The following is a 14375-nucleotide window of genomic DNA, read 5'->3' as shown; positions in this document are numbered from 1 at the left end:
AAAGTCAATGTTGGATATGGATCGTATTTATTATGTGCACACTGTGGCGATATGAAACTCTCCCACAACAGGCACAGTAATGGGGTTAGAAACAGATTTAACCTTCCTTCTCAGTGACCTCATCAAACACACCCAGGACAAGTACAGTATGAGGTCAGATATAGAATGAATTTCCCATTGCACTGTCCTTCTGAACAGCATCCCTTCCAGACCCAGCCCCCTATCTTATCCACATAACACCATATTTACTAAGGCTAATCCACTTAACCTGCACATCCCTAGTCAATACGGGGCAAATTAACGCAGTCAACACATCTTTGGACTGAGGGAGGAAACCAGAGCACCCGGAGGAATCACACAGACATGGGGAGAATGTGCAAACTCCACACAGACAGTCACCCAAAGCTGGAATCAAACCCAGGTCCCTGGCGCTTTGAGGCAACAGTGTTAACCCACTGAGCCATTGCATTGCCCACGTCATTCTCAGAGTTGGACGCTGACTCTTTGAGGTGTGATTAGAAACTCAGGATGGTGCAGAGATCCGGTGGATGGTAATTCACAGAGCAAGGATGTTCTCCCAGGTTTTCGATCTCAATATTGAGGCCTCAGGCAGCATCACTGGAAAGGAAATGAATTCTCTTATTTCCTGTCTCCAGGATATTGGAGCTCCAAATTTAAACACAAATTTAAATGGAAGACATTCAGAGTAGAGGGCAGACTCACAGTGTTGCAAGATTGTGGAAATCATTCCCAGGGTTATTTGTTAATGCAGTATGCCCTACAGATTTAGGAGCAATCATTCAATGCTATGGCACAGGAGTAGGCCATTCGGCTCATTGATCTGTGCTGGCTCTTCGAAAGAGCCATCTAATTAATTCCGCATGCTTTTCCCTTTCCCCCTTGCCCTGCGGAACCAGTTTGATTTATAGTGGGCATTGAAGTTGTCATTATTTGCCACAAAATTTGAAAGACTGAAGTAGTGATGATGTTTTCACTTGCCAATGAGCCTGAAACTGGGATGTCATCAGTCTTAAATTTGATTTTTATTTGTCCACATGGTTTGGGCGTAACAGCTTGGGCCAGCATTTATCATCCTTCCCAAATTTATAGCTACTAATATAACAAATAGGGAGAAACGCCTTTACTCGGGTAAGTGTTATAATGTAGAACTTGAAGCCACAGGGAGTAATTGAGCTGAAAAGCACAGAGATATTTAAGTGGGAGCTGGATAACCACAGGAGGGAGTTGGCACTGAAGGGATATGGTGATTAGATAGGTGGGAGGAAGCTCATGTAACATCTCAGATTCCTGGGGTCTTGGCAGGGTAGATGCGGAAGAGCATTGCTCCTTGTGGCAGAGTATAGGACCAAAAGGCACAGTCTCAGAACAACAGGTTGCAAATGTGAGAAGGAGTTAAAGAGGATCTGAGAATAGTGAATCTGTAGGATTCTTTATAAAAACCTGAGGAAGAGTCACTGGACCCAAACATGAACTCCAATTTGGCTCTGCAGGTGCTGCCAGAGCTGCTGAGCTTTTCCAGCAAATTCTGTTTTTATTCCCGTTATAAAGGTTGGGTCATCAAGTACATTCAAGGCTATGGTAGACAGTTAGGTTTTTAATCAATAAGGGAATCAAAGGATATGGGGACAGAGGCAGGAAAGTGGAGTCAAGGATTGTCAGATCAGCCGTGATCACTTTGAATGATGGAGCAGGCTTGATGGGATGAATGGTCCACTTTTGCTCCTGCATTTTGACATCTTATGTGGGGCAGTCTGTTAATTAGATTCTGTTGGTGTATCAAACATTGGGGTTGACAGGATATGGAGAACATGGCAGTTACATGTCATTGGAGCTATTTGCTCATCTGGAGGATAAAGTCCCACATGGACTGGGTGGGCTGAATGGCCTGCTTTTATGTTGTTATCTTTACTTGTGTGCTTTTATAAGACTTTGCACCACTGAAAATGAGAGCCATAGCATCCTATCCAACAGTTAATGAACTTCAACACAAATCTGTGTCACTACAAGACACATTTATGAGATTCCATTGTTGCCAAATCTCTGGCTGACAGTACCGATCAGACAACTATGGGAAAAGCCATTTCTAATGGAGTGATGTATTAACTCTTTCATTGACAGCAGTGAATGTGAAACAGGGTTAGGTGTTTGCTTTGACATCTGCCAGAGTACTACTTCAAAAGGTTTAGTCTTTTCATGACAGGAATTTCACAATAAGGTTTAAATGGAAACTTTGACTGCAGTTTTGATCTTGCTTGCCAACAACAGTGTGTTTCATTTGTATGTCTCTTTTTAACACAACAAAGCACTTCTCACTCACAGGAGCATAATCAAGACAAAATGTGGCATCAAGCCACAGACAGATGCATGAGGAAAGCTGACGAAAAGCTTGGTCAAAGAGGTCGATTGAAAAGAAAGTGCCGTGGAAAAGAAAATAGGGAGGAAATTGAAATTGTTGAGGAAGGAAATTCTTCCTTATTATCATTCTTACACTGTTAGTGTCGCGGGCTGGCCAATATTTTATTACCCATCCCTAATTGCCCATGAGAAGATGGTTGTGAGCTTGCTTCCTAGACCATTGCAGTCCTTTCGGTATAGAGAGAGCCAGAATGTTATTAGGATGGAGGTTCCAAGGGAGATTTAGTTCCATCTCAGAAAAGTCTGCCTTAGAGAGGAACTTGGAAGTGATGGTCTTCTCGCACAATTGCTCTTCCTGTCCTCTACAGTTATTGGAAGGTGCTGCTGAAGGATCCTTTGTGAATATATTTAGATTTCTAATTGGTGAGGAAATGGACAGTTATCGTGAGCGCAGACAGGAAAGTGAAATTGAAGTCACAACCAGTTCAGCCCCGACCTGATTGAGTGGCAGTGCAGACTTGAAGGGCAGAATGGCCTCTTCCTAATTCCTGCTGTAATGCACCATATCAATGGTACATTGCTGTTACTGTGCAATGGGGGTGAAGGGAATCAATAAAATGGCCTGCTAATCAAAGCACTTGATCAAAGCAAACACGCAAACAGCCTTTGCATCATTAAAATGCAGTAACCTCTGTTGTCTGTGCTCTGAACTGTATGACTGTCCCAGACTTTGGAACAACTCAACCTGCAACAATAAAGTGAAATGTTAGCCTTGCCAATGAAACCCACGTTCTAAGAAAAAAAACAATTCTTCAAAACAAGACATGATCTTGAAAACAAGGCTGGCACTGCAAGTAGGTCTGGAAGTTCAGAGCAGCATGTATTGAAATATTTCTGCCCACTTGCTCGAGACAGTAGATAATCGGCCAGCCTTTTACTGACCCCACAACTGGAACAAGTACAAACATTTGGCCAACATCCACTTGGTCTGGGGAGGGGATGGAGCTCCAGCAGCAAGAAGGTACAGACCATGTGAATATTTGCTACAATAACTGTTACCTTAATCACATTTGACTGATGGCTGTGCAGTTTGATGAGGCAGGTTTTGTGGGAACCTCATGGCCTAGGATTTCTCTTTGGGCCCCTTGACAAAGTAAATAAATATTTTAAGTTCACAGCCAAATTGTAGCTTTAACTGAGACTCTGGTGGAACATAGAACAGTGCAGCATAGGATCAGGCCCTTCAGCCCTCTTGTCTGCGCTGACAATGATACTATTCCAAACTAATCCCATCTGCTTGCACGTGGTCCACATCTGTCTATTTCCCGCCTGTTCATGTGTCTGTCTAAATGCCTCTTAAAAATTGCTATTGTATCTGCTTCTACCATCTCTCCTGGCAGCAAGTTCCAGGTACCTACCACCCTCTGTGTAAAACAAAAACTTAGTGCACATGTCTTCTTTAAACCTTCCCCCCTCATTTTAAACATATGCCCCCTAGTATAAACAGGGAAGTGGAACTGAGTACACCACTGGATCTTATTGAATTTTGCAGCAGACTCAAAGAGCTGAATAGTCTCCTCTTGTTTCTAAGTCCACTGTGCCTATGTTTTTCCCTCATGTTCTCTCCATAGAATTGTAGATCAATGCACAAAAGAGGGCTAATTGGCCCATTGTCATAAAAATCTGGCTGGTACGTCAGTGCCCTTTTTTGGCAAGGATATCTGATATCCTTACCTGTTTTAGGCCTACGTGTGGCTTCCATTCCTCTCTAACATGGCTGAATCTTAACCGCTACTTAACTGGCCTAGTAAACCACTCAGTTCTATCAAACTGCTGCAAGAATAATAAGGAATGAAACAGCACGTAAGTTGCAGTAGTTCAGGAAAGTGGCTCACTACCTCTACCGTTTTGAGAGTTGTTATGGATGGACAATTAATGCCAACAATGCCCACAGCCAGAGAATGAATCAAAAAATAGCAAGTGGTTTTGGAATGGTGTCAATGATCCTTAATAACTGTGGCAAAGATTCTGATCAAGCGATGAGGTCGAGGAGAACAATCTGAATTCATATTCAGTTAATTCAATGAACAATTATTGTCAGCATATTAAATTACTCAAAGTTTACTGTACTGGTACGTGTCTGATGAAGGATTAGGGCTCCATCTTTCATATATTATCCCAGTGAGTATCACTGCTCAGCTTGGGACTGTCCAATTATTCCCCCAATATGCCCCATTCATGTAAGAATTAAAAAAAGGATGATACCAGGATAGACAGGAAAGCATGTTGTCAGGGAGAGATAAGGAGTCACGATAGGGATACAGATAAAAGGGAGTGGGCTATTGTTTGGCAGATGCAATTCAATGTGAATGGATGTAAACATTTTCATTGTGATAGGATAAATAGAGAGGCGGTATATACGATTTAAGCAGAGAGAGTTTGGAAACCTCAGTATAGAGGAATCAATGTGACCCAGTCCCTGAACCATAAAGTTAGTATATAGCAGCAACAGGTGATTAGGAAGTCAAAAAGCATGTTGTCATTTAGGGCAAGGGAAAAGAGAGGTGGGGGTGGTGTTTCTGCGGCTGGACCTTGGTTCCTGAAGAAGGGTCTCTGCACTTGAAATGTTACTTCTGTTTCTCTCCCTGCAGATGCCGAGAGTTGCTGAGTTTCTCCAGCAGTCTCTGCTTCTGTTTACGGTATAATGAGATTCATTTAAATCCCAATAAAATAACTCAGGACCGGACTCTGACATCAGTAAGAGAGAGGTCACCATTCCAGAATGAAAGTGAAGAGAGAGGTCTTAGATACTACACTAGGGAGCTATATTTGAGAACCTACCATATTAAGCTGTAAACAATGGACTGCTACTGTTTATAAGGAGTTTTAAGAGCCTTGTTTAGGGATAAGGAGTAAACAGCCTCACTGGAAATGTGTAGAACCAACAGTTTACTGAAAAGTACTTATATATCTTCGATCCTTTTAACAAAAGCAAGACATTCCAAAGTTCCTCACAACTGAAAAAGCACTTTTCCTGATGTGCAATCACAGTTTTAATTTAGGACATATGGCAGTTACTTCCCACACAGCAAGATCCCACAAACAACATGTGACAATGATTGGGTAATCTGGTTTAAGTGTGGGTTGAAGAATAATAGGATTGGGTGCAACTCCCATCCAATAAACACCGTGGAATCTATTGCCTCCAGCATTGTTGCTTGGATCATGCACTTAACTCTCTGGGGGTGAGGTCTGAAGGAAAAGATTGACACACATTGGCATTTTTCAAATTCTAGAAATCACTTGAACCTCTAATGGCTCCAGAGGGGTCTCTCAAAGTATTCTCAAAAGCCAACAGCCAATTTGACAGAGTCTGCAATACTGCAATGAAGCAGCATCGGGAGACCAATGGATGGGAGTGCCCTGAACGAGCCTCTTCTCCCTTTTGATCAGCATTACTGGAAAGTATATCATGGGCATTTGGGAATTTCAAATTATCAAGCAGCAATTATTTCCTAATTATGAGGCAACCATCAGTGGTTAACCAAACCCTTATTATCTCCAAACTGAGTTAAACCTGGAGAAAGTAATTCAAACCACAAAATATCTGTCTCTGTATAATGCTGGGATATAGTATTGTTGGGGACTATCTGTTCCACAGGGAGTTGTGTTGGGGCCCTTGCTGTTTGTGGTACATATATAAATGGCTCAGACTTTAATGTAAGCTGATTAGTAAGTTTGCACATGATATGAAAATTAATGGTCTGGTCAGTAGTGAAGGTAGCATTAGAATAAAAGAGGATACAGACGGGCTGGCCAGGCTGGCTGATCAGTGGCAAATGGGAATTCAATCCAGATAAATATGAAGTGATGTACTTGGGCAGGACAAACAAGGCAAGGGAATAGTCTACAGTAAGACTCTACAAAGCACCTAGAATCAGAAGGGCCTTGGAGTATACCCTGAAGGTAGTGAAGCAGGTAGATAAGATGAAGGCATAAAGGATATTTGCCTTCATTAGGTAAGGCATAGAACTTAATAATAGGGAGGTTATGTTGGAATCACACAAAACATTGATTCAGCCACAACCAGAACATTGCGTGCAGTTCTAAAATCCACATTATCGGAAGGATGTGATAGGATTGGAGACGATGCGGAGGCAATTTACCAGGATGTTGCCTGGACCGAAGAGTCATAGAGGTATTGGATAGACTGAGGTTGTTTTCATTGGAGTAGAGAAGTCTGAGGGGATTGAGATGTATAAAATTATGAGAGGCATTTGGAGGAAGAAACTTTTCCCTTTGGTGGGGTCAGTGATCAGAGAGCATGGATTTAGGGTAAGGGCAAGAGGTTCAGAGGTGATGTTAGGAAAATATACTGTCACCCAAAAGGTAGTAGGAATCTGGAATTCACTGCCTGTAAGGGTGGTAAAGCAGAAACTCTGATTATCTCAGAAGTATTTAGATGTACTATTATGGTGCCAAGTTCTACAAGGCTATGGGCCAAGTGCTGGAAAGTGGGATGAGAATAGTTGGATGCTTTATTTTGACCAGGACAGACTCTGATCTGACGGCCCCTTTCTGTGCTGTTGACCTTTATACTGGGGTGAAGTACTAGTGAAGATCTGTCTGTCCCTCTGTCCGTCCCTTCAGGCCAGGAATCACATGAAACCAGGTTATAGTCCAACAGGTTTACTTGAAAACACAAGCTTTCGGAGCTGAGGCTCCTCCAGCACCTCCACATCACATCTGTCCCTTCAGGACAATGTAAGTGATTCAATGACAATACTCAAAAAAGTGAATAACCTATCCTAACAAATGTGTCTCCTTTAGGCAACACCTGTCATAGATTTCATGACCATTTATTAAATTCTATATGTGGGAGTTTGTTTTGCCTGAACTGCTCTCTTTTTTCTCTCTATAATACAATGACACCTACACTTGAATTTCATTGAATGTTTCTTGACTTGGTGAAAGGTGTGTAATGCGATTCAATCCTCTGAATGAGGATTGGCTTGGGAAGATTCAAGCAACGGATGTTTTAATGAAGGGCAGTGTGATAAAGTGGGGGAGTGGGAGTTGTTGAAGGCAATTGCTTTTCTTGATTTGCAAATTTGCATCCCTGGTCTGTTTACGATGAATTAACTGGGGTTGTGTGACAGAGCTCAACAAGAGATCTCGGCTGAGGCCTGTTAGTGTCCCTTAGGGGCTATAAATAATAAAGTAATGAAACACAGGCCATGAGCCAGATTGTATTTCAAGCTGTTCACATGTTGACCCAAGCCATTCCTCCTCTGTGTGAATTCTATAGCATTGGTTAGTTGCTGCTCTTCCACCTTATAACAAGTTTGAATTTCACAGTTCCCCTTGGAAAACAATGGAACATGAAAAAAAAACTTGAGATGGGGGGAGAGAAGACAAGGGAGGCCTTGTGTTATTACCACTAGATTATGAAACTAGAAGCTCAGTAGTGTTCTGGGGACTCATGTTTGAATGCTGCCACAGCGGATGGTGGGATTTGAATTTAATAAGAAATATTTGAAATTAAGAATCTACTGATGACCACAAAACCTTTGCCAATTGCCAAGAAAAATCGATCCAGCTCACTAATGTCCTTCAGAGAATGAAACTGCCATCCTCACCTGGTCTGTCCTACATGTGACTCCAAATCCATAACAATGTGGTTGATTCTCAACTGCCCTCTGAAATGATCTAGCAATCAGTTTAATGGCAACTAAGGGCAGGCAACAAATGCTGTCCAGCCACCAACTCCCACGAGCGAATGATAAAATAATTCTCTAGCACCTTTCATGTTCTCAGGATCACCCAAAGCATTTTCTGGACAATGAAGTCATCCAGAATGTTGGTCACTGATGCAATGTAGTAAACACAGCAAGATCTCACAAACAATGTGGTTAATGCCCAGATGACCTGTTTACTTGATGCTGGTTGGGGATGAAGGTTTGCCAAGGTTACTGAGAACTCCCCAACTCTCGTTCAAAAGGGTGCCACAATTCCTCTTACTAAGAGGGGCAGCTAATTATTCACAACAAAGTAAATGCAATTTCACTATAAATCACTGAAGATTTAACTGAATTCTGGAACAATGTCATATCACTGACAGACCACCTTGTTCCTTCCTAGCAACCCAGCCACCATCGATCCTAGAGAGGTGAAAGGAATGGTATGCATAAGTGAGGAGAGGGGGTGATCCCAGGTCTTTTCTTTGCTGGAAGCAGTTGACTGAACAGAGATGAAGACAGAGGTCTTTATGATATTAAAATGTTTGGATACACTGGGCCAAATCAGTTTCTGACATCCAGGAGGAGAACAGTCTTTACAATCTCGGGTCCTCCCAATTTGATTTTCAGCCAGTGACCTGCTTTCTGAAGTGCAGCACCTGGGACAAGAGTGTCCACTAACTGGTGCCTGGGCATAAGAATGTAGGAACATAAGACTTAGGAATAGGAGAAGGCAATTTAACCTCTCAAACCTATTTAACATAATCATGGCTGATCTTATCCTGGTCTCAACTCCACTTTCTTGTCTGCTCCCCATAGCCCTTTATCCTGCTTTTAATCAGAAACACATCTATTTCTTTCTTGAACCTGTTAATTGACTCTGCCTCCACTGCACTCTGTAACGGTGAGTTCCACAGATTCACAACCCTCTGACAGAAGTAGTTTCTCCTCATCTCACTCTATATGCCTGACCTCTTGTCCTGAGAGGCCTGCTTTTCTCATGTCAGGATGGGGACACTGTGCTCTGGTTGAGGCCTGGGATGAGGTCCCCCAGTGAGAGGCAGTTGCTGTTGTAGGGAATCTGAGGGGAACCCAAATGAGAAGGGAGCAATTGTATCAGAGATAATGGGAACTGCAGATGCTAGAGAATCCAGGATAACAAAGTGTGGAACTGGATGTGCACAGCAGGCTAAGCAGCATCTCAGGAGCACAAAAGCTGATGTTTCGGGCCTAGACCCTTCTCTGATGAAGGGTCTAGGCCCGAAAAGTCAGCTTTTTTGCTCCTGAGATGCTGCTTGGCCTGCTGTGTTCATCCAGCTTCACACTTTGTTATCTGAGAAGGGAGCAATGTTGTTAACAGGGAATAGAAATTCTGTGAAGGTGACCAGAAGAGAAACAAAACCGAATGCCAAATGTGTTTTGTATATTGAATTATGTCAAAAAAACAAAGTTAAGGGCACTCTATCCCAATGCACACAATATTCAGAACCAGGTAGATGACCAAAAGGCATAGCTAGAAATATGTGGATATGATCTAATTGTTGTTAGAGAAATATGACTGCATGTTGACCAGGACTAAAAACAGTACATTCAAGAATATTCTGTGTTTAGGAAGCACAGACAAGAAGCAATAGGATGTGGAACTGCATTGAGAATAAAAGGAGAGAACGGTACAATAGAAAGGGAGGATTCCAGATTGGAAGAACAATGTGTGGAACTTCTTCAGGTAAAACTACGAGACAGCAAGGGGCAGCAGACTTTGGTTGAAGTTACTTATCGGCCACCAAATAGTAGTGATGTGTGGAGCATGGTATTAATCAGGAAGTGAGAGAAGCTTGTAGCATAGGCAACACAATTATCATGGGTGACTTCAATCTGTGTATTGACTGAGTGAACCTGTTGAGCACTAAAGTGGTGGAAGATAAGTTTCTGGAATGTACTGGGGATGGTTTTCAACAGAGCACATTGAAGATCTCACCAGGGGCCAGTTTATTTTTGATATAGTATTATGCACTGAGAAAAATACTAAGGAACAATCTTGCTGTGAAAGAGCATTTGTGGATACATGCCCAAAAATGGTGGAATTCTACATTATGTTTGAAAGTGTGGTAGTTCAAACAGAAGCAAGATAATTACATTTGAATAAGGGAAATTATGAAAGCATGAGGAACAAATTGGCTGAGCAGGATTGTGAAATTATATAACAATATCTGTCTGTAATTAGGCAATGGACAGTTTTCAAAAGATTAATACATAGCCTGCAGCAACTGTATATATATATATATATTCCTTCATGATGCAAAAACTCTAAAAGCACCAGTCGCCAAGGCTGCCAAAGGACATTAAGGATTAAATGTGAGCTAAAGTAAAGGCGTATAAATTAACCAGACATAATAGTAAATATAAGAGCAAAGGAGGACCAAGAAATTGATAAGGAAAGAGAGAATGTGAATGCAAAGTAGCAAAAATAATTAAAAACCAATTGACTGTCAAAGCTATGTGAAAAAATAGGAAAGGTTTGGCTAAGACAGATGTATGACTATTATAGGCAGAATGAGTAGAATTTATCACAGGGTATAGCGAAATGACAGAGAAACAAAATGATTACTTTGTATCTGATTCCCTCAATGAAGATCCAGGAAATTTCTGAGCATTGGAGATCCAAGTGACTAGTGTGATTGAGAGGTTGTAGGAAATTTATGGTTAGTAAGAGGGTTGTTTTGGAGAAAGTAATGGGACTGGAAATTGATAAATCCCAGGACTTGATGGTCTATGTCCCAGAAGTGGCTACAGGATACATTGCTGATTGTTTCCCAAAATTCCATAGATTCTGGAATGATGCCTGCAGATTAGACGCCAGCAAAGATCACTCCACAATTTAAGAATGGAGTGTGAGAGGAAACAGGGAACTCATGATCTGATAGCCTTACATCAAATGTAGCAAAATTCTTGAATGAATGTTGTGATAAATAGATTCTTGAATGGTAATGGTCTGTTTTGGGCATAGTTAGCATGGATTGGTGAATGGGAAATTGTGTTTGTTGAACCCGTGGAAGTTTCTCGAGGATATTACCAAGAAAGTTGATATAAGAGAAATCAAAGGATGTAAAATAAATGGAGTTTCAGAAGGTTCTACTAAAATTCCCCACAGGAGCTTCATGAACAATGTTAAAATACATGGGGTCATAAATAGTTTACAGACATTTGGATTAAGGATTGGTTAACAAGTAGAAAACAGGGAGTAGCAATAAACAGGTCATGCTTGCATTGGTAGCCTGTGGCTCGTGGCATATAGCAAGGGTCAGAACTTGGGCCCGGCATATCAATGATTTGGAGTTGGGGGCCAAACATAATATTTCCAAATCCATAGATGATAAAAGCTAAATCAATGTCAATGGTCCAGTCAAGAAAGCACACAAACACCTCTACTTCCTCAGAAGACAAAGGAAATTTGGCTTGCTCACAATGACTCTTACCAGTTTCGATAATTGCACCATAGAAAACATGTCATTTGGATGCATCACAGCTTGGTACGGCAACTGCACTGCCCAAAACCACAAGAAATTATACTGAATTGTGAACGCAGTCCAGTCCGTCACAAAACCCTGCCTTCCTTCCATTGACTCCATCTACATTTCACACTGCCTCGGGAAAGCAGCCAACATAATCAAAGGCTTCTCCCTTCCTGATTATAGTCCCTCCCACCCTCTTCCACCAGGCAAAAGATATGAAAGTTTTGTAATATGTAGCGGCAGATTCAAGAATAGCTTCTTATGAACAGACGTCTCATATATATTAGAGTTGAGCTTTCTCTGTACATTCTTTGTAGCTGTAACACTATTTTCTGCATTCTGTTCGAATACCCTGATGTACTTACGTAAAGTTTGATTTGCCTGGATAGCACTTAAAACAATACTTTTCACTGTGTCTCGGTACAGGCGGCGATAATAAATCAAATTAAATCAAATCAAAATCAAATCATAGTCACAATGCATGTTGTGCGGAAGATTTGAAGTGACTTCAGGAGGATTTGGACAAGTTCAGTGAGCAAGAATTTAGCTGATGAAATATTAAGTAGAAAAATGTGAGGTTATCCACAGTAGTAGAAAAGATTTGAACAGTATTTCTTAAATGGTGAGAGGTTGGAAAATATAGATGCACAAAGGGATGTTTATGTCGATAATTACCAGCCAGGTGACTGGAGAATGCCACCACCAGTACACTATTCCCCAACTCCCACATGCTGTATCCTCCCCCCTCCCTATCTGATCTTTGTATTGTTTCATCTGATCTTTTACTGTTATCAGGTAGGATAGATGGAGCCTCAACCTAATGTCTTCTTCAAAAGATCGCACTTCTCTTGGTGCAGTATTTCCTCAGCACTGCAACAAGGCCTGTGAGCCTGGATTTCATTCCTAAATCTTCAGAGGCGGTCTTGAAACATTAGCCTCTTACTGAGACATTGTGAGAATTACTCAGTGAGATCCAACTGACCGTGTGCCCAAACCAAGTGCCAAGTGTTGGATTTGCAAATAACTAAGTATAAAATGAGGAGAAACTTTTTGTTAACTGAGAGCATTGTGCAAACAGATTATTGGACTTAGGTGAAACACAAATCATGATTAGGATTTGAAATGGAATTAGACAGATTCTGGTCAGTAATTTTTTTTATTTGATTATGGAATGTGGGTGTTGCAGAAAGGCCTGATTTTATTGCCTATCTTTAATTGCTCTGGAACTGACTGGCTTGATAGAGCAAACTACATTTGAGTCACATGTAGGCCAGGCCGGGGAGGATGGCAGCTTTCCTTCCTTGAAGGGCAATTGTGAACAAAATGGGTTTTTTTCTTTACAATAGTGGTTAAATGGCCACTATTGGTTAAGCTTTTTACTCCAGACTATTTAGCGAATTCAACTTTCACCATCTGCCAAATTGGGATTTGAACCCATGCCCACAGATCATTAGCCTGGGAAGCCAGATTACTGGGCCTGTACATGACTGCTGTGCCACAACCTTCTCCTAATAGGCAGTTAGAAATTCACCAGTGAACACTATGCTGTTAACTATTGACAAGATCATTGTTATTGACTTTAGGTCCTACCACAAACCCTTATGTCAAACTCTTCTGATCTGACACTTAAATTGCACTCCGGTTCATCCAAAACTCTGCTGCCTGAAGCCCACCTCACATCATATCCTGTTTTCTCATTACCACTTATCCCCTAGCCTGTCCTCATGGACTTTCATCAACTCTACATCCTATTGAAGAATATCATTTAAAAATTCCCACCCTTGTTTTCAAATCTCTAAAGGCCTCACTCCTCAAAGGCCTCACTCCTCCTTCAGCCCCACAATTCTCTGAAAAACATGAATGCCTCCAATTTTATGTTTTTATCCTTCACTGGCCTTAACTATTCTGGCATTGCTTGCCCAGCCTAACCTCTGCAACTCTTTATCTAAAACTTTCTGTGCCTGTTTTTCCGTCTCTCCTTCTGTTCAAAATACAATAGCATAATGACAACATCATTGGGCTAGTAAATCAGAGACCAACGCTAATGTTCTGGGGACATGGGGGTTCAAATCCTACCGAGGCAGATAGCACAAGTTGAACTTGGGGTTAAAAGATAGCTTAATGGTATCCGTTTAGCTGTTGATCGTAATTAAAAACCCACATGCTTCACTAGTTCCTTTGGGGAAGTAATTCTGCCATCCTTATCTGGCCTGGCCTATGTGTGACTCCAGACCCACAAGCAATGTTGTTGATCTTAACTGTGTTCTGAAATGGCTTAGAACAGCAATCAGTTCAAAAGCAACTCGTGAAAAGTAGAAAATCCTTGCCAGCAATGTCAATATCCAATGAGAGAATAAAGAATAAAAGTCAATGGATTGCTTTGACAGCCAGGGATGTGTGGGAGGGGGAGTTATGGAGCTAGGGCAAAGAGGAATGATCTTTGGGCTTATTCATGATGTATTGAATAATGGAAGAGTCTCATGGAGCATTATGGCTTGCTTCTGCTCCTATTTCTTATGCAGCCCGGGATAAAGCATTGTGGCGATATCTTATTAAGATCCTTGGCCAGAATAAGTTGTTGTTGCTGTTGAGAAGTCTACAGGATCTAAGGAATCAGAACCCAGTGGAAGTTGAGATCTTCAGCCTAAGCAAGGGAGAGCTTAGAAAGAATTTGAGAAAGACTTGGCTGTTTGATTCGCTTCCTCAATTTAATAAAAAAATCATAAAAGGAGGATACGTGTTGTAGAGA

At 41.5% G+C, this 14375-nt stretch overlaps 1 protein-coding gene across 7 annotated transcripts in view; it reads left to right on the top strand.

Annotated features, from left to right (window-relative positions):
- The window catches only part of LOC125457787 (phospholipase D1-like), a 169598-nt gene that overhangs the window by 62005 nt on the left and 93218 nt on the right, over positions 1–14375 (top strand). The window contains exon 1 of one of the 7 annotated variants that reach the window (XM_059651189.1): positions 9822–9840. The exons of the other annotated variants lie outside the window; for them this stretch is intronic. The gene's annotated coding sequence lies outside the window, so the exon portion shown is untranslated. Of the gene's footprint in view, positions 1–9821; positions 9841–14375 lie in introns of those variants that run through there. 7 annotated transcript variants of the gene reach the window in all.

Source organism: Stegostoma tigrinum, chromosome 14 (genome assembly GCF_030684315.1).
Source record: "Stegostoma tigrinum isolate sSteTig4 chromosome 14, sSteTig4.hap1, whole genome shotgun sequence".
NCBI lineage: Eukaryota > Metazoa > Chordata > Chondrichthyes > Orectolobiformes > Stegostomatidae > Stegostoma > Stegostoma tigrinum.
The sequence above is the reverse complement of the archived record's forward strand: the minus strand, read 5'-3'. Positions and strand labels throughout refer to the sequence as shown.